This window comes from Triticum dicoccoides, chromosome 6A, assembly GCF_002162155.2.
Source record: "Triticum dicoccoides isolate Atlit2015 ecotype Zavitan chromosome 6A, WEW_v2.0, whole genome shotgun sequence".
NCBI lineage: Eukaryota > Viridiplantae > Streptophyta > Magnoliopsida > Poales > Poaceae > Triticum > Triticum dicoccoides.
This window is the reverse complement of record NC_041390.1, coordinates 219,000,883-219,021,725: the sequence shown is the minus strand read 5'-3', so window position 1 is coordinate 219,021,725 and position 20,843 is coordinate 219,000,883.

The following is a 20,843-nucleotide window of genomic DNA, read 5'->3' as shown; positions in this document are numbered from 1 at the left end:
GGGGTCGGTCTAGGGTTTCCGTCGGTGGGGGGTTATGGAGGGGTTAGGTGGGCCGGCCCGGTTGGGTGGCCAGCTGGGCTGAGGCCCAGCGCGGGGGGTGTGGGGTCTTTCTTTTTATTTGTATTTTTATTTCTTTCCTTTTTTTTGTTTGTTTGTTTTCTGTTTTCTTTTATTATTTCATTCTTTTCTGTTTAAATCATTTTAAATCATTTAGCCATTTTATAAAAAGGTGTTTGTTGCCCCATAATTACCTTTGTAATATTTGGCGTCCACCGAACATTTTTGTTTCAATTTTGAAAACTTTTATTGTTTTGACTTTAATTCAAATTTGAATTTGGTTTGGTTTCGAGCTAACACGAGATTATCAACAATAAATTGAGGTACGTGGCACCATTACCAGACGGTTAATGTAGCTTGATTACCCGGGCGTCACAGAAAGGAAGGCCGAAAGAGGGGAAATGTGGCTTTTGGTAAGGCGGAGGGGGCGGGGAGGTAGATATTTCCACGGAAGCCGAAAATTTGGAACCGCTTCAGCCAAAAAACTGACGCGCAAAGTGTCATCAGACACGGTCCCATTATTCAGACATAGTCCAAAGATATTTTGTGTTGCATCTCACACAGTTGGTTATAATAAATTGTGTGGGATCTACTTGATTTTTGGTCTTGATTTGAATTACATAATGGGGTCACAACGGCCATGGACGGTATTTGAATTGCTAGACCTTTTATCTGTAGTGATCATAAAAGAATTGGAAATATTCAGGATTCGTTTGGACATTTTTATGCATTAGCTGAGTTTTCAATGCATTTTATGTGCATAATTCAAATTTGAACTACATGCACATGCTCCAGTGCATATAAATTGGTTGAAAAATCAAATATGTGTCCTTGGGTGCATGCTTAGGTCCCATGCAAGAAATGGGAATGAATTTCAAACACCGGGGCACCGTTGATTGCCGGCAAAACATTGAGATGCCTGGTTTTTAAATTCTAGTAAATCCAAAACTCGTCTGAAGTTCATGAAACTTGGCATGCTATCATGGAGCGGCATCAACATGCCGTGGTACAAATTTTGTCCCATATGGGGCAGGTTTGGGTATATGCTTCTCACAAACCGGAGCTTCTCACAACAAGCATGATGGTTTTCGGACGAAATGATATCCATTGCCTCTTATTGCTTTCAATTTTTTTCTCATGTCAACATAGAATAACAGGAGTGTTGTGTGAATTTTTGTGATTTTTCGGGGTTCGTTTGGACATTTTTATGCATTAACTGAGTTTTCAATGCATTTTATGTGCGTAATTCAAATTTGAACTACATGCACATACTCCAGTGCATATAAACTGGTTGAACAATCAAATATGTGTCCTTGGGTGCACGCTTAGGTCCCATGCAAGAAATGGGCATGAATTTGAAACATCGATGCACCACTGATTGCCGGCAAAACATTGAGATGCATGGTTTTTAAATTCTAGTAAATCCAAAACTCGTCTGAAATTTATGAAACTTGGCATGCTATCATGGAGCGGCATCAACATGCCGTGGTACAAATTTTGTCCCATATGGGGCATGTTTGGGTATATGCTTCTCACAAACCCGAGCTTCTCACAACATGCATGATGGTTTTCGGTAGGGAACGTCCCACCTTTGGGGACGAAACGGTATCCATTGCCTCTTATTGCTTTCAAATTTTTTTCTCGTGTCAACATAGAACAACAGGAGTGTTGTGTGAATTTTTGTGATTTTTTGGGGTTTGTTTGGACATTTTTAAGCATTAACTGAGTTTTCAATGCATTTTATGTGCATAATTCAAATTTGAACTACATGCACATGCTCCAGTGCATATAAATTGGTTGAAAAATCAAATCCGTGTCCTTGGGTGCATGCTGAGGTCCCATGCAAGAAATGGGCATGAATTTCAAACACCGGGGCACTGTTGATTGCCGGCAAAACATTGAGATGCCTGGTTTTTAAATTCTAGTAAATCCAAAATTCTGTTAACCATTCATGTGACGCCATGTGTCTTGGTTTTAATGGTTGTAGGAGGTGCCGTGCGGACAACTTCTTGACCTTGACTGAACGGGAGGCGTGCGAGCGCTGTCCGGTGCGCAGGCTGACCGAGAGGCATGCAAGCTGTCCTCGAGTGCATAGGCTCACCGGGAAGCGTGTGAGCTATACGCTCCGCAGGCTTAGTGGGAAGCGAGCCTTTCGATTTCCATGGCCACCCGCCTTGCTCGCGTCCTCTCCATTAATGGCGCCCAAACCGCAGTTTAATTCTCTTTTTAAATATAAAACACTCGTCGCAAATGTTTTAGTTGGAACACCCGTATGCAAAGTGATAGCTTCCCCAAGAAGCCTAGAGAAAATGTGCCGAGCAGGATTTCTGCAGCTCTTGATCGCAAACGATTTATATAGAACACCCGTATCCAAAGTGAGAGCAGCACAAGATTTGTGCATCCCTTCAATGCAAATAGTTGTTCCGGATGACCCGTGTGCAACCACGTACAAACAATTTGGTAAGATTTGCATCTATCATATTGGGTATGTTGCCATTTGTCAAACTAGAAAGATTAACATTTGTTGATCTAGTAACGTTGCCATTTGTCAATCCTTGTAACACTGCGATTTGTCAAAATATGCAGCTAGAAATCATTAGCACTATGTAATTTTTGCAACTAAAATTCAGTAATTAAGCTAGAAATCATTCCCCAATTGTTGCCAACCACGTACTGAAATAGCTAGTTCAACTATATATACTAGCTAATTTTAAGTACGTTGTACAGTTCGACCACACATCTATAGTCAGATGAACTAAACAAAATAGCCCCTAAATACTACTACATACTACCACAGAGGGGCTTTGTGCTACTTCCGGCAGCCTCTCCTCTGCCGAGCACGCTCAGTAAGAGGTAGAGGAGGAGGAGGAGCCTACCGACGAGCTGGACAATTGCAATACGGTGCCTGCCGCTGCTACACGTTCAGTGACGCTCGCCAGCTCGAACGCCCACTGCTGCTCCAGACGATCCCTCTCGAAGCGGTGGGACTGCTCATAGATTTCCTGATTCCTCGCCTCTGCTTCTGCGTGTGCTGCGGCCACGGCCGTAGTAAGGCTCTTTGCATGCTCGACGAGGCCCTCCTTCTCTTCCTGCAGGAACTCGATGTAGCGCGCAAGGTCGCTGACGCACGTGCGGGCGTCCACCTCCGCCCCCTCCTTTGGGCGGCGGTGGCGGAGCGTGTGATGATCCCAGCGGTTGACGGTGGGCTGGCGGCCATGGCGGCCGATGATGGGGTGGCGGCCATGACCACCACCTTCCACCTTCGGGCCGCGGTGGCGGAGCGGGTGATGGCCACGGTGGCCGGCAGTGGGGTGGCGGCCACGACGGCCACCTCCCGCCTTCGGGCCGCGGCGGCGGAGCAGGAGGTGGCCCTGGCTTTCGTAGTGGTGTGGAGGCAACGGCGGCCGGCAACAGCTGCCGACGGGCAGCGGCGGTAGAGCGGGTGGTGGGTGTTCCGCGCACATCCAATAGGGACGCGATGCGCACTACACTATGTCGGGGACTGCGCCGCCGCCATGCTGTAGCCTCCCTGCTGGAGCTGTCCTCTAATGATGGCGGAGTGGCTGAGCGATGACGACGGACCGGTGCCATTGGCGATTGTGGAAGAAGTAGATGAGATAAGCTACAGGGAGGGATGGGAAAATGCGATGCGGGACTCATCGGCCATGAGGGTTTCCATAGCAAGCCGGCAAGCATTGGAATTTTGTGGGTTTCATGGAATCTGGCGGGAAGCTTGTGCGGGAACCTGCGAGGTTGCATGGGAACGGGCTCACCGACGACTCATTGGCGCCACCGTTTGGCCAAAAGAACGCCCACGCGTGCTGCGCAAGCTTGCGCTGTAAGCCATCTGCGGCAGTGGGGTGACAAGACGTGCGAGAGGAGGACAAGAGGACACGTACACATACAGTTAATAAAAAAACATTTGCGACTTAATTACCTACTATACCCCTGTCCTGGTTTATAAGTAGGATTTATTAACTAATAAATACTAATGCATGTCGCCATAGATTATATTGTTGGAGTCGTATTTGAACATAGTTTCCAGCTATACAATTTTTGTAACATGCATTAACACTTTTTTGGTTAAATTTAAGGCTATACACCAGCAAGCGTTTGCTCGCAACACACACGTCTTACTCCATCATAAACAACTTTGATGGATCAACTGTCTACCACGTATCGCACACGCAACTCAATCTGATTCGTGCTTGATGTATCCGACATCGCTCACACAGTTCGTCTTATTTGCCATGTATCATTGTGCCGTCCTCTGCTCGCCGTTAGGCGCCGTTAGGCGCTGTGGTGCACTCGGTAACGTCCGTTGGCGCTCGCGTCTGTCAGCGCGCTCGGCTTGTGGACATCTTTTCCTTGAGGCAACCGCGGAGCGCTCTGCTCGCGTCCCTCCGCGCGCGCTCTGCCAGCGGTTGGGCGTGCGCACTATCACGTCGGGGGCCCCATATGCATGCGGTTGTGCCACGCGTGTTGCCACGCGATGCAGTTACGTGCGGCACGATGGAGTTACGCGCTGCAAATTAGAACTGCCATCAAGGCCTGCCGATATTCCTGGCCGTCGGGCTTCCCCTTTAATTCCCGCGACCATTATAACCTTAGTCTCTTCAACCTTTCGATCGCATCCCACAACACAACAAGCACACCCACGAGGACACATAGAGTGGGGATGTCCGGCGGCGCTCCAATGGAGTTCGGCAAGCATAGAGTGGAGACCCACGCGCAGGAGACGGATCTCTCGGTGGTGTACACCATCGACCCGACTGTGGTGGACGACTACATCAACAACGTTGAGCAGTTGCTTGCTGGAGACAAGTACAAGGTGGTCGGCATCGACCTCCAGTACAACGCCGGTTGTCCCGGCATAGATCAGTAGGTTGTCGTCGCCCAGTTGTGCGTGCGCCATGATGTCCTCATCTACCACTGCTGCATGGCCATAGGGCCTTGCGACCGTTTCAACAGGTTTGCCAATAGCACCGACTGCAAGTTCGCCACAGTGGATACCAAAGACGATGTAAAAGTGCTCAGTGTTACGGGCTTGGCCTACAACAACCTTGTCGAAATACATGACCACTACAGGGTCTGGGGCAGCACGAAGCATGACTCCCTGGTCGAACTCGCCTCAGCCATTATCGACCCCTACTACGAAAAGATGAAGCAGGATGCCCAAAGAACAAGTCCCGTATCCTGGCACAAGGTTTGGATGCGGCAACTGGATGAACCTCACCTCAGGTTCGCGGCCAAGAGCATGTACACATGCTACGAGATGCACAGGCGGATCGTTGACATGAGGAAGTGCCTGGTTACCCAAATCGACGAGCCCAGATCGAGCCATAAGAAGAGCAAGCGTCAGAACAAGTAGATGATGATCAGATGATCGTTTATGCTAGTTAATCATGCATGTAATATATAGTTTACTTTATTGGTGTGTGTGGAAATGTCATGTGTGTAGTAGCCACCTATGTAATTATGCATGTAATAGTTTACTTTGGTGTGTGCAAATGCCATGGTTGTAGTAGCTACCTATGTACGTGTATGTTTAATTTGGTTGTGCAAGCATGTCCTTATAAGTGTGTGTGTATATATATATATATATATGTTGTTGTTCTGTATGCAATCCCATCGCACAACACACATGTCTTATTAGCAGCAACCGTCTATGTTCTTATCGGTCTTCAAACACATTTCTGATTATAGACTTGTTTGCCGCGTATCACACACAACTTGTTAAGTTGAGCCATTTCTGTTCTCTTGTGTCAACGCAAACAGTTCATCCGAGTGAACCGCATGCCATATATCACACACACCTTTGATCTGGCTGACCGTTTCTTTTGTGTTGCTAAATCACAAACAGTTCATCCAAGTGAACCGTATGATGTGTATCACACATGCCTCCATATGGCCGCCTGTTTCTTTTGTTCCTCCTCATCACAAACAATTCATTGAACTGAACCGTATGCCCTTCATCACACACGCAACTAAAATCTGAACCTTGTTTGACGCATCCATCATCACAAACATTTTACACATTTCTGACAGTTTTCATACAACACTGTTTGCGATTATGGCATCACACGTAGCTTCTCAAAGGGTCTCTGATCGTAGTGTCACGTTAGCAGCATCCTGCAGTAGTGTATATAGTATATGATATACTTAAAATGATAAAGTAAAATATATAGTACCACATGGTAGTATATGAGACATGTGTGGGGTAACTACCCCTGCCCGCCACCTTCTCCACTAGGCTCCTCCTTGCTACTCCTCCACCTCGCTCCTCCTCCGGGCGCCCTTAACTACTCCTCCGGGGTGTAGTCGATGGGGTACGACAGAGTGTGCATGCGCTCCGAAGTGGGGAAGATGTTGGTGTAGTCCGTGAAGATGTTGTGGGTGGTGAAAGCTATGAAATCACGACCACACCAGAATACGCATCCGAGGAGGTAGAACGTGTCGAAGGAGTTGGTGAAGTGGGTAAGGATAGTAACCACAACCCCGTTTTGGATGACCTCCTAGACTCAATACATCCTTGGAGATCCCCGGGGGAGGTGGTGGTAGCCGGCCCCAAGGAAGAAGTTGGTGAACTCCCTTGTGTCCCTCCATCTTGACATCACCCACATATGGAGGGTATTCTTGACATACACCCCGGCGGGGTAGAGCGTCTCCGACACAGTGGGGGAAAAGCGGTAGGTTGGCCCAGTGTACTGCGTGGCTACGGCGGGTTGGTTCTTGGGGTTTTTTGTGGTGAGAAGAAGAAGGGCAGCTGCAGATGGGAGATGGATGAAGGGTGTGAGAGGAAGAGGAAGATCATAAGTGGCTTAAATAGCCGTAGTGCGACGTGTTATCTCATCGTGGCAGTAATGAGGTCAAATGTGAACAAGTTTCCCACCCACCACAACATTGGGAGTGTACACGCATGGGAAATCGTAGTCTGAATCAATAGCTATAATGCGACGTTTCAGTGTTGCCCTTTGCCGTCGGTCGGGTCAGGCGGGGATGGGTCTACGCGCGTGCTCGTTCGGCTAAAGCGGGCGGGCGCATGCATGCAACATAGGCGGGTAGGCTGAAACGGGCGGGTGCATGCATGCAACATAGGCTGGCGGCTCGGGGAGGGAACAACAATGGACATGGATCGGTCCAACGGTCCAATGGGTGGGCTTCTTTACCAGATCCCAATGGCACACATGCATAGGTGTGCCCTCCACTTCAAGTACAACGGCGACGCGACCCTCTTCGTGAGGGTATTTGGGGAAGATGGTCTCCGCGTTGGGTGCTGCCCCGTGGACAACGACAGTGGCGAGGTGCTCGGCCTTGGCGATGGCCGCGACGAGAGTGACGGCGGGCCGCCCTCGGCGCCGGCCATGTCTCGTCCAGCTACGACGACTCCTCTTCCGGCGACAGCTCCAGTAGCGGCGGCTACGACCAGCCACCATGCCGCCGGGCCTGCTTCGAAGGTGGCAACAGGTCGTCTTGTCGCCGCGCTCCAGTGAAGCGCGAGGAAGGGTCTGGCTGAGCTCAGGAGAGCTCCATGGGCCCGTCCTCGCGACCTGCCGCGGGGGCACATGCCGCTTTTGTTTCGTTCTTCTTTTCCTTCTTGCATTAAGAGAGACAAGTATGAGGCCCTGGTAGGGTGTGCAACAACTATGACTTCAGAGTGGCTGTGCTATGTTTATTGCTCTTGTGTTGTGTTGCAGCGTCAAGTTTTATGTATGCGCGCAAGAATAACTTAGCTTCGTGCGTTGGAAGTGGTTTCTACCTTGCGAGGCGCGCGTTCCCTAATGCCTGGCGAGGCCTCCTGTGCTCGGGAGGCATATGAGAACTACAAAAATTCGTTAGGCAACTCTTATTCTTACGAATCCTGGTCGCAGGCACTACCGGCCATGACCCAGTGCTTCGCATCACCGTACCCGGGGGGAACGGACTGAGAGGGGTGCACCAGCTTGTGAGCTCGAGCGAGGGTGCCTGGCGAAAGACAGGAAAACAAAAACGCTCACGAGGGCACCTGTCCAGCCCTCTCGCGAGGCACGCGAGGGAGAGTACATGTCAAAACGAGGAACCGAGAGCAGAAGGGAGGCAAAAAGGCAATGGAACCAGGCCAACAAGGAACACCAAAAAGCAAATTCTTACTAAATAGGGGCGAACCAACTGCGGAAAGCAAATAAAAGCCGCGTCCGGCACCTAGTCTAGTCTTCTTGTCTTCTCACCAGCGCGTAGCTAAGTGCTGCTACTAGACGTCGGAGGGAGCCCCCGAGGCCCGAGGGTGGCACCCCTGAGACTCCGGGGCGTGTACAACCCCACTCATTATTACGTGAGAGTGTCACGAGCGAAGATTCTTCACAGGCACTGGGCCTTGCTTCACAGGCGCCGGGCCTTGCTTCATGGGTATAACTTTCGGAGGTGCTGGATGTTCCAGGTGCTCTGGATGGGGATCCCATCCTGCGTCTCCTGGCGCGCGGTGCCAGGCCTGGAGACGAGGGCGACCTGAAATGGGCCCTCCAACATGGGTGAGAGCTTGTGCAGCCCTTCCCTGGAGAGCACCCGCCTCAGGACAAGATCACCCACCTCGAGCATCCTGGAGCGGACGCTGTGGCAGTGGTATGGCCGCAGCGCCTGCTGGTACCTCGCAACTCGGAGCGGGGCTTGACGATGGTGTTCCTCCCCTAGCACGAGGTCCATCCCCCGCATGGCGTCCTGCTGCGTTTCATCAAACGCGAGGACCCATGTGGAGCGATGCCTGACCTCGTGTGGGAGAACCGCTTCTGCTCCACATACGAGGAAGAACGGGGTCTCACCTGTGGGCCTGGTGGTGGTGGTGCGGATGGACCACAACACAGGTTGGAGCTCGTCGTGCCAGCCCCTGGTGGTGGTGGTGCGGTTGGCGCGTTCGGCCTGGCCGTTGCTCCTGGGGTGTGCCACGGAGGCGTAGCAGATATGCGTTCCAAGGTTAGCACAATATGTTTTGAAGAGATTGCTAGTGAACTATGAGCCATTGTCGGTGATGATGTGATTAGGGACCCCAAATCGGCTTACGAGGCCCTTGATGAACTTGAGTGCTGACCCGGCTGGGATGGTGCGGACGGCTTCCACTTTCGTCCATTTGGTGAATTTGTCGATGGTGACGTAGAGGTAGCGGTAACCTCCAGGCGCTCGAGGGAATGGGACCAGGATATCCAGCCCCCAGACCACGAACGACCATGAGAGCGGGATAGTATGGAGGTCTTGAGCCGGCTGGTGGATCTGCTTGGCGTGGAATTGGCGGGCCTCGCAGGATTTCACCAGCTCGGCCGCGTCATTGAGTGCCGTGGGCCAGTAGAACCCACTGCGGAAAGCCTTGCCGACTAAGGTGCGTGACGACGAGTGGTGCCTGCAGTCTCCGCCATGTATGTCAACTAGCAACTCATTCCCATGTTCCCTGGAAATGCATCGTAGAGAAATGTCATTTGGCCGCTTCCTGTATAGCTCACCGTCCTGAATGCAGTACGCCATAGCTTGCCGGGCCACGCGCTCCGCGTCTTCCTCCTTCTCCAGCAACGTGCCTTGCGTTAGGTACACCTTGAACTCCTCGATCCAGCACCCCTCCTGAGGCTCGAGCGCTAAGAGGAGGCGCGCTCCTGAGGTCGGGCCGCAGGCGGGGGCTCCCGAGGCTGGTGGCTGGGGAAGCTCCTCCTGAGGTGGCACCAGCTCCGCAGGAGGAGGTGCTGCCGAAGGCTTGAAGAGCCGTTCCTCGATGACTCCAGGCTCTTGGGGAAGCTGCTTGGATGCTCTTTTGGCGATGTCGTCGGCCTCTTTGTTAGTGCCACGAGGCACATGCTGCAGCTCTAGGCCCAAGAACTGGTTCTTCATTTTGCGTACCTCCGCGAGGTATGCCTCCATGTGCTCATCCTTTGGCTTGTACACCTTGCTGGAGAAGTTGATGAGGAGCTGCGAGTCTCCCTTGATGGTGAGGCTTTTCATCCCCAGGGCCACCGCAGCCTTGAGGCCGGCGATGAGACCCCAATACTCTGCGATGTTGTTGGAGACCTTCTCGCCCCGCTGGAAGCAGAGCTGCACGACGTAGTAAAGCTTGTCCTGAGTGGGCGAGATGGGCACGACTCCAGCCCCCGCGCCCTGGTGCGCGAACGCGCCATCGAAGTACATGACCCAGCCATCTGCCACTTCACTCCCTAGCGAGAGGGATCGGTTCTCGCCTGCTTCGATCTCCGGGGTATTGGTCCATTCTACCACAAAGTCGGCAAGCACAACCCCCTTGATGACCCTGGTTGTGCTGAACTCCAGGTCAAACGCTTGCAGCTCGATGTTCCATTTAGCGACTCTTCCCGCAGCATTGGGGATCCTGAGCACTCTCTCCAATGGGTAAGCTGAGACGACCTTGATGGGGTGACCCTGGAAGTAGTGGCGCAGCTTACGCGAGGCCACCAGGAGCGCGCGCAAGAGCTTCTGAGGCATGGGGTATTGCGCTCTCGCATCTCGTAGAACTGTGCCGACGAAGTACAGTGGGTGCTCGACAAGGGTGGGAGAGCTGACAGCGTTTTTGGCTCCCGGGGACCGAGGCATTTCCTGTGGATCTCCAGCTCCTCGGGCTTGATGACTAGCTGGAGCAGTCGCTGTCTCAGGAACATCGTCTTCGTGTTGTGCAGCCTCATCCGGCTTGGCGGCTCCACTTAGCGGGCCCTTGACTTGGGGCTCCTCTCTGAGGGCCACCAGCGCCGCGCTGGCGGAGTGGGGTTTGGAAGACAGGTAGAGTACCAAGGGCTCGCGAGGACGAGGCGCCACCATCACTGGTGGGCTGGTCAAGTATCTCTTGAGGTCTTGAAATGCTAGGCCGGCCTCGGGGATCCACTCGAACGGACCCTTCTTCATCAGCTTGAAGAACGGAAAGGCACGCTCCCCCAACTTGGAGATCAAGCACCTAGCGAAGTCACGCAGCCTGCAAGCTTCTGGATCTCCTTGAGGTTTTGTGGTGGGTTCATGTGTTCAGTTGCCTTGACCTTCTTCGGGTTAGCCTCAATCCCTCTGTGGGACATCAGGAAGCCCAACAGCTTGCTGGAAGGAACACCAAACACGCACTTCTTCGGGTTGAGACGCAAGTCCACCTGGCGCAGGCTCGCGAAGGTCTCCTCCAGGTCTTGAATCAAGGTTCTCGCCTCCCGAGACTTCACCACAATGTCTTCGACGTAGGCCTCAACGTTTCTCCCGAGCTGCCGCCCCAAGGCGATCTGCATCAGTCGCTGGAAAGTCGCTCCTGTGTTGCAAAATCCGAATGGCATGCAAGTGTAGGAATATACCCCGCTTGGGGTTAAGAAAGCCGTTTTATCCACATCTTCCACCACTATCTTGATCTGGTGGTAGCCTGAGAATGCATCCAGGAAACATAGCAGATCACACTCTGCAGTGGAGTCGACAATTTGGTCGATGCGCGGCAGCAGCAATGGGTCTTGAGGGCAAGCCTTGTTGAGGTTGGTGAAGTCGACACACATGCGTTCCTTCCCTCCTTTCTTTGGCACGGCGACTGGGTTTGCCATCCACTCTGGGTACTGGACCTCGCGAATGACACCTGCTGCCTCCAGCTTGTGGGTTTCCTGAACAATGAAAGACTGCTTCTCCGTGGATTGTCGCCTCGCCTTCTGCTTCACAGGGCACACATTGGGGCACACCCTCAGATGATGCTCAATCACTCCTCTCGGGACCCCAACTAGCTGCTTGGGCTCCTAGGCGAATACTTCATTGTTCGCTCGCAAGAAGCCCACCAACTCCTTTTCTTGATCTGGGGCGAGGTCGGCGCCTATGACAAAGGTAGCGCCAGAGGCCCCGTCTGCGTCGACCGGTATCTGCTTCGTCTTAGGTTGACCTTGAGTGAATAGCTGCTTCTTCTTGGTCGGCGCAGCCCCCTTGGTTTTGGGCACGGCCTTGTCGGCCGGGCAAGCTGCCGCCGTGGCCCTGAAGGCTAGCTTGAGGGCAGCCACAACTTCCTTGGTGTCTCCGGCCATGGTGAGGATGCCCTTGCTTCCTGGCATCTTCATGAGGTTGTAGGCAGGATGGGTTGCTGCCATGAACTGGGCCAGCGCCGGGTACCCGAGGATGGCGTTGTATGGCAAGCCGATGCGGGTGATGTCAAAGTCGATTAGCTCGGTGCGGTAGTTGTCGCGTGTGCTGAAGGTCACGGGGAGACGGATCTGCCCTAGGGGGTAGGAGGAGTTGTCGTCGACCCCGGAGAAAGGCTTGCTGGGGCGGAGCCGCTCAAGTGGTACGTGAAGGAGGCTGAAAGCCTCCACGAAGAGCACGTTGAGTCCGGTGTCGCCATCGATGAGGGTTTTGGTAACGGCTACGCTGCAGATGGTCAGCGTGCAAAGCATCGGAAGCACGCCTGAACCGACGGTGGTGACTGGGTGATCCCTTGAGTCGAAGATCAGGTCAGCTTTGGGCGTCGCCCAACCGGGGGAGCCCCCTGCCGCGTGGAGGCGGTGCTGATCTTGCAAAAGAACGGCTTGGCGTGACGGTCTGAGGGCGGTGCCTGCGAGCCACCGAGGAGAGCCGCGACGACCGGGGGTACTGGCCCCCCGAAGCGTGCAATGAAGAGGTCGCGCAGCTCCTCCCAGGAGGCCACAGAAGATTCCGGCAGATGGAGGAGCCAGGCGCGCGACACGCCAGTGAGGGCCATTGGGAGCCAGTTGGCAATGACTTTATCGTCGCCCCCAGCCTCCAGGACGGCCTCCTCGTACGCCAGCAGAAAGGCCACCGGATCCGCCGCACCATCGTAATGGGGCGGCACCTCCGGCTTGAACTTGTGCGGCCACTGCACCTGCCGCAAGGCGGGGGTCAAGGCTCGGAGCCCCCCGGTGCTGCGGAGGGTGCCTGCCGATCCAATCGGAGAAGCGGCGGCGTCCATGGGAGCCGTTTGGGGAGGCGAAGCTTTGACGCACCCCTACCTGCCGCGCCTGATACGTCTCCAATGTATCTATAATTTTTGATTGTTCCATGCTATTATATTATCAACCTTGGATGTTTAATATGCATTTATATGCTATTTTATATGATTTTTGGGACTAACCTATTAACCTAGAGCCCAGTGCCAGTTTTTGTTTTTTCCTTGTTTTAGAGTATCGCAGAAAAGGAAAATCAAATGGAGTCCAATTGACCTGAAACTTCACGGAACTTATTTTTCGAAGGAAAGCAACCCGGGAGACTTGGAGTCCACGTAAGGGAAGCAACGAGGAAGCCACGAGGCAGGGGGGCGCGCCCTCCACCCTCGTGGGACCCTCGTGGCTCCCCTGATGTATTTCTTCCGCCTATATATATCCGTATACCCTAAAACGATCAGGGAACACAATAGATCGGGAGTTCCGCTGCCAGAAGCCTCCGTAGCCACCGAAAACCAATCTAGACCCGTTCCGGCACCTTGCCGGAGGGGGGAAATCCCTCTCTGGTGGATATCTTCATCATCACAGTGCTCTCCATGACGAGGAGGGAGTAGTTCTCCCTCGGGGCTGAGGGTATGTACCAGTAGCTATGTGTTTGATCTCTCTCTCTCTCTCTCTCTCTCTCGTGTTCTTGAGGTGGCACGATCTTGATGTATCGCGAGTGAGGGAGTCCTGGATTAGGGGGTCTCCGGACTACCGGACTATATCCTGTGGCCGGACTGTTGGATTATGAAGATGCAAGATTGAAGACTTCATCCCGTGTCCGGATGGGACTCTACTTGGTGTGGAAGGCAAGCTAGGAAATACAGATATGGATATCTCCACCTTTGTAACCGACCTTGTGTAACCCTAGCCCCCTCCGGTGTCTATATAAACCGGAGGGTTTTAGTCCGTAGGACAACATACAATCATACCATAGGCTAGCTCTTAGGGTTTAGCCTCTCCGATATCGTGGTAGATCAACTCTTGTAATACTCATATCATTAAGAATAAATCAAGCAGGACGTAGGGTTTTACCTCCATCAAGAGGGCCCGAACCTGGGTAAAACATCGTGTCCCCTGACTCCTGTTACCATCCGCCTTAGACGCACAGTTCGGGACCCCCTACCTGAGATCCGCCGGTTTTGACACCGACATTGGTGCTTTCATTGAGAGTTCCTCTGTGTCATCACCATTAGGCTTGATGGCTCCTTCAATCAGCGATAGCGATGCAGTCCAGGGTGAGACTTTTTCCCCAGATAGATCTTCGTATTCGGCGGCTTCGCACTTCGGGCCAACTCGCTTGGCCATCTGGAGCAGATCGAAAGTTACGCCCCTGGCCACCAGGTCAGGTTTGGATGCTTAAACTACATGGCCGATATCCGCGGAGACTTGATCTTCGACGGATCCGAGCCCCTGCCTTGTGCGCCACACGGCCACGATGAGTACGATTTAGCTCTACCATCGGACAGTGTTCAGAAGATCGCACCGGCAACCACTCCGACCCTCAATTCAGAACCAGTCTCACCATCCATGGCCGGGTGGATAGACCCCGCCACGGAAGCCGTATCCTCAGCGGCGATCGAGCCGAATATCGACCTTACCTTTCACGAGAGCCGTGTTGCCAAACTGCCGGATCCTTCTCCGGCCACGGACTCCGAACCGCCTGCGCCCATGCCTATCGAATCCGGCTGGGCGCCGATCATGGAGTTTACCTCCGCGGATATTTTTCAGCACTCACCCTTTGGAGACGTAATAAACTCATTAAGGTCTCTCTCCTTGTCAGGAGAGTCATGGCCGAACTACGTCCGGCAGGATTGGGATGTGGATGACGAAGAAATTCGCCGCCCACCCACCACCCACTTAGTAGCCACTGTCGATGACTTAACCGACATGCTCGACTTTGACTCCGAAGACATCTACGGTACGGACGATGATGCGGGAGGCAAAGAGGAACCACTGCCCACAGGGCACTGGACAGCCACCTCATCATATGACATATACATGGTGGACACACCCAAAGAAGGCAATGGCGACGGGACATTGGAGGATGACCCCTCTGTTGGGTTTCGTAGTAATTTCAAAAAATTTCCTACGCACACGCAAGATCATGTGATGCATAGCAACGAGGGGGAGAGTGTTGTCTACGTACCCAATGCAAACCGACTGCGGAAGCGATGGCACGACTTAGAGGAAGTAGTCGTACGTCTTCACGATCCAACCGATCAAGCACCGAAACTACGGCACCTCTGAGTTCAAGCACACGTTCAGCTCGATGACGATCCCCGGACTCCGATCCAGCAAAGTGTCAGGGTAGAGTTTCGTCAGCACGACGGCGTGGTGACGATCTTGATGAACTACAGCAGCAGGGCTTCGCCTAAACTCCGCTACAGTATTATCGAGGTATATGGTGGCAGGGGGCACCGCACACGGCTAAGGAATAGATCATGTGGATCAACTTGTGTGTTCTAGGGTGCCTCTACCTCAGTATATAAAGGAGCCAAGGGGGAAGGGGGGCGCCGGCCAGAGAGAGGGCGCAGGAGGAGTCCTACTCCTTCCGGGAGTAGGACTCCCCCCCAATCCTATTCCAACTAGGATTCCCCAAGGGGGGAAAGAGGGAGAAGGGTGGCCGGCCACCTCTCCTAGTCCTAATAGGACTAGGGGAAGGGGGGAGGCGCGCAGCCCCTTTGGGCTGCCCTTTTCTCCTTTCCACTAAGGCCCATGAAGGCCCATATGGCTTCCGGGGGGTTCCGGTAACCTCCCGGTAACCCGGTAAAATCCCTATTTCACCCAGAACATTTCCGATGTCCAAACATAGGCTTCCAATATATCAATCTTTACGTCTCGACCATTTCGAGACTCCTCGTCATGTCCGTGATCACATCCGGGACTCCGAACAACCTTCGGTACATCAAAATGCATAAACTCATAATGTAACTGTCATCGTAACCTTAAGCGTGCGGACCCTACGGGTTCGAGAACAATGTAGACATGACCGAGACACGTCTCCGGTCAATAACCAATAGCGGGACCTGGATGCCCATATTGGCTCCTACATATTCTACGAAGATCTTTATCGGTCAGACCGCATAACAACATACGTTGTTCCCTTTGTCATCGGTATGTTACTTGCCCGAGATTCGATCGTCGGTATCCAATACCTAGCTCAATCTCGTTACCGGCAAGTCTCTTTACTTGTTCTGTAATACATCATCTCACAACTAACATATTAGTTGTAATGCTTGCAAGGCTTATGTGATGTCTATTACCGAGAGGGCCCAGAGATACCTGTCCGACAATCGGAGTGACAAATCCTAATCTCGAAATACGCCAACCCAACATCTACCTTTGGAGACACTTGTAATGCTCCTTTATAATCACCCAGTTAAGTTGTGACGTTTGGTAGCACCCAAAGTGTTCCTCCGGTAAACGGGAGTTGCATAATCTCATATTCATAGGAACATGTATAAGTCATGAAGAAAGCAATAGCAACATACTAAACGATCGGGTGCTAAGCTAATGGAATGGGTCATGTCAATCAGATCATTCAACTACTGATGTGACCTCGTTAATCAAATAACAACTCATTGTTCATGGTCAGGAAACATAACCATCTTTGATTAAAGAGCTAGTCAAGTAGAGGCATACTAGTGACACTTTGTTTGTCTATGTATTCACACATGTATTGTGTTTCCGGTTAATACAATTCTAGCATGAATAATAAACATTTATCATGATTATAAGGAAATAAATAATAACTTTATTATTGCCTCTAGGGCATATTTCCTTCAGTCTCCCACTTGCACTAGAGTCAATGATCTAGATTACACTGTAATGAATCTAACACCCATGGAGCTTTGGTGCTGATCATGTTTTGCTCGTGGAAGAGGCTTAGTCAACGGGTCTGCAACATTCAGATCCGTATGTATCTTGCAAATCTCTATGTCTCCCACCTGGACTAGATCCTGGATGGAGTTGAAGCGTCTCTTGATGTGTTTGGTCCTTTTGTGAAATCTGGATTCCTTTGCCAAGGCAATTGCACCAGTATTGTCACAAAAGATTTTCATTGGACCCGATGCATTAGGTATGACACCTAGATCGGATATGAACTCCTTCATCCAGACTCCTTCGTTCGCTGCTTCCGAAGCAGCTATGTACTCCGCTTCACATGTAGATCCCGCTACGACGCTTTGTTTAGAACTGCACCAACTGACAGCTCCACCGTTTAATGTAAACACGTATCCGGTTTGCGATTTAGAATCGTCCGGATCAGTGTCAAAGGTTGCATCAACGTAACCTTTTACGGTGAGCTCTTTGTCACCTCCATATACGAGAAACATATCCTTAGTCCTTTTCAGGTATTTCAGGATGTTCTTGACCGCTGTCCAGTGATCCACTCTTGGATTACTTTGGTACCTCCCTGCTAAACTTATAGCAAGGCACACATCAGGTCTGGTACATAGCATTGCATACATGATAGATCCTATGGCTGATGCATAGGGAACATCTTTCATATTCTCTCTACCTTCTGCAGTGGTCGGGCATTGAGTCTTACTCAACTTCACACCTTGTAACACAGGCAAGAACCCTTTCTTTGCTTGATCCATTTTGAACTTCTTCAAAATTTTGTCAAGGTATGTGTTTTGTGAAAGTCCAATTAAGCATCTTGATCTATCTCTATAGATCTTAATGCCTAATATGTAAGCAGCTTCACCGAGGTCTTTCATTGAAAAACTTTTATTCAAGTATCCCTTTATGCTATCCAGAAATTCTATATCATTTCCAATTAGCAATATGTCATCCACATATAATATCAGAAATGCTATAGAGCTCCCACTCACTTTCTTGTAAATACAGGCTTCTCTGAAAGTCTGTATAAAACCAAATGCTTTGATCACACTATCAAAACGTTTATTCCAACTCCGAGAGGCTTGCACCAGTCCATAAATGGATCACTGGAGCTTGCACACTTTGTTAGCTCCCTTTGGATCGACAAAACCTTCCGGTTGCATCATATACAACTCTTCTTCCAGAAATCCATTCAGGATTGTAGTTTTGACATTCATCTGCCAAATTTCATAATCATAAAATGCGGCAATCGCTAACATGATTCGGACGGACTTAAGCATCGCTACAGGTGAGAAGGTCTCATCGTAGTCAATCCCTTGAACTTGCCGAAAACCTTTTGCGACAAGTCGAGCTTTGTAGACAGTAACATTACCATCGGCGTCAGTCTTCTTCTTAAAGATCCATTTATTTTCAATTGCTTGCCGATCATCGGGCAAGTCAACCAAAGTCTATACTTTGTTCTCATACATGGATCCCATCTCAGATTTCATGGCTTCAAGCCACTTTGCGGAATCTGGGCTCACCATCACTTCTTCATAGTTCGTAGCTTCATCATGATCTAGTAGCATGACTTGCAGAACAGGATTACCGTACCACTCTGGTGCGGATCTTACTCTGGTTGATCTACGAGGTTCAGTAGTATCTTGATCTGAAGTTTCATGATCATTATCATTGGCTTCCTCTCTAACTGGTGTAGGTGTCACTGAAACAGTTTTCTGTGATGTACTACTTTCCAGTAAGGGAGCAGGTACAGTTACCTCATCAAGTTCTACTTTCCTCCCACTCACTTCTTTCGAGAGAAACTCCTTCTCTAGAAAGGATCCATTCTTGGCAACGAATGTCTTGCCTTCGGATCTGTGATAGAAGGTGTACCCAACAGTTTCCTTTGGGTATCCTATGAAGACACACTTCTCCGATTTGGGTTCGAGCTTATCAGGTTGAAGCTTTTTCACATAAGCATCGCAGCCCCAAACTTTAAGAAACGACAACTTTGTTTTCTTGCCAAACCACAGTTCATAAGGCGTCGTCTCAACGGATTTTGATGGTGCCCTATTTAACGTGAATGCGGCCGTCTCTAGAGCATAACCCCAAAACGATAGCGGTAAATCAGTAAGAGACATCATAGATCGTACCATATCCAGTAAAGTACGATTACGACATTTGGACACACCATTACGCTGTGGTGTTCCAGGTGGCGTGAGTTGCGAAACTATTCCACAATTTTTCAAATGTACACCAAACTCGTAACTCAAATATTCTCCTCCACGATCAGATCGTAGAAACTTTATTTTCTTGTTACGATGATTTTCAACTTCACTCTGAAATTCTTTGAACTTTTCAAATGTTTCAGACTTATGTTTCATTAAGTTGATATACCCATATCTGCTTAAATCATCTGTGACGGTGAGAAAATAACGATATCCTCCACGAGCCTCAATATTCATCGGACCACATACATCGGTATGTATGATTTCCAACAAATCTATTGCTCTCTCCATAGTACCGGAGAACGGTGTTTTAGTCATCTTGCCCATGAGGCACGGTTCGTAAGTACCAAGTGATTCATAATCAAGTGGTTCCAAAAGTCCATCAGTATGGAGTTTCTTCATGCGCTTTATACCGATATGACCTAAACGAAAGTGCCACAAATAAGTTGCACTTTCATTATCAACTCTGCATCTTTTGGTTTCAACATTATGAATATGTGTATTACTACTATCGAGATTCAATAAGAACAGACCACTCTTCATGGGTGCATGACCATAAAAGATATTACTCATATAAATAGAACAACCATTATTCTCTAATTTAAATGAATAACCGTCTCGCATTAAACAAGATCCAGATATAATGTTCATGCTCAACGCTGGCACCAAATAACAATTATTTAGGTCTAATATTAATCCCGAAGGTAGATGTAGAGGTAGCGTGCCGACCGCGATCACATCGACTTTGGAACCGTTTCCCACGCGCATCGTCACCTCGTCCTTTGCCAGTGCCCGCTTATTCCGTAGTCCCTGTTTCGAGTTGCAAATATTAGCAACAGAACCAGTATCAAATACCCAGGTGCTACTGCGAGCTCTAGTAAGGTACACATCAATAACATGTATATCACATATACCTTTGTTCACCTTGCCATCCTTCTTATCCGCCAAATACTTGGGGCAGTTCCGCTTCCAGTGACCAGTCTGCTTGCAGTAGAAGCACTCAGTTTCAGGCTTAGGTCTAGACTTGGGTTTCTTCTCCTGAGCAGCAACTTGCTTTCCGTTCTTCTTGAAGTTCCCCTTCTTCTTCCCTTTGCCCTTTTTCTTGAAACTAGTGGTTTTGTTAACCATCAACACTTGATGCTCCTTTTTGATTTCTACCTCCGCAGTTTTCAGCATTGCGAAGAGCTCGGGAATAGTCTTGTTCATCCCTTGCATATTATAGTTCATCACGAAGCTCTTGTAGCTTGGTGGAAGTGATTGGAGAATTCTGTCAATGACGCAATCATCCAGAAGATTAACTCCCAATTGAATCAAGTGATTATTATACCCAGACATTTTGAGTATATGCTCACTGACAGAACTGTTCTCCTCCATCTTGCAGCTATAGAACTTATTGGAGACTTCATATCTCTCAATTCGGGCATTTGCTTGAAATATTAACTTCAACTCCTGGAACATCTCATATGCTCCATGACTTTCAAAACGTCGTTGAAGTCCCGATTCTAAGCCGTAAAGCATGGCACACTGAACTATTGAGTAGTCATCAGCTTTGCTCTGCCAGATGTTCATAACATCTGGTGTTGCTCCAGCAGCAGGCCTGGCACCTAGCGGTGCTTCCAGGACGTAGTTCTTCTGTGCAGCAATGAGGATAATCCTCAAGTAACGGACCCAGTCCGTGTAATTGCTACCATCATCTTTCAACTTTGCTTTCTCAAGGAACGCATTAAAATTCAGCGGAACAACAACACGAGCCATCTATCTACAATCAACATAAACAAGCAAGATACTATCAGGTACTAAGTTCATGATAAATTTAAGTTCAATTAATCAT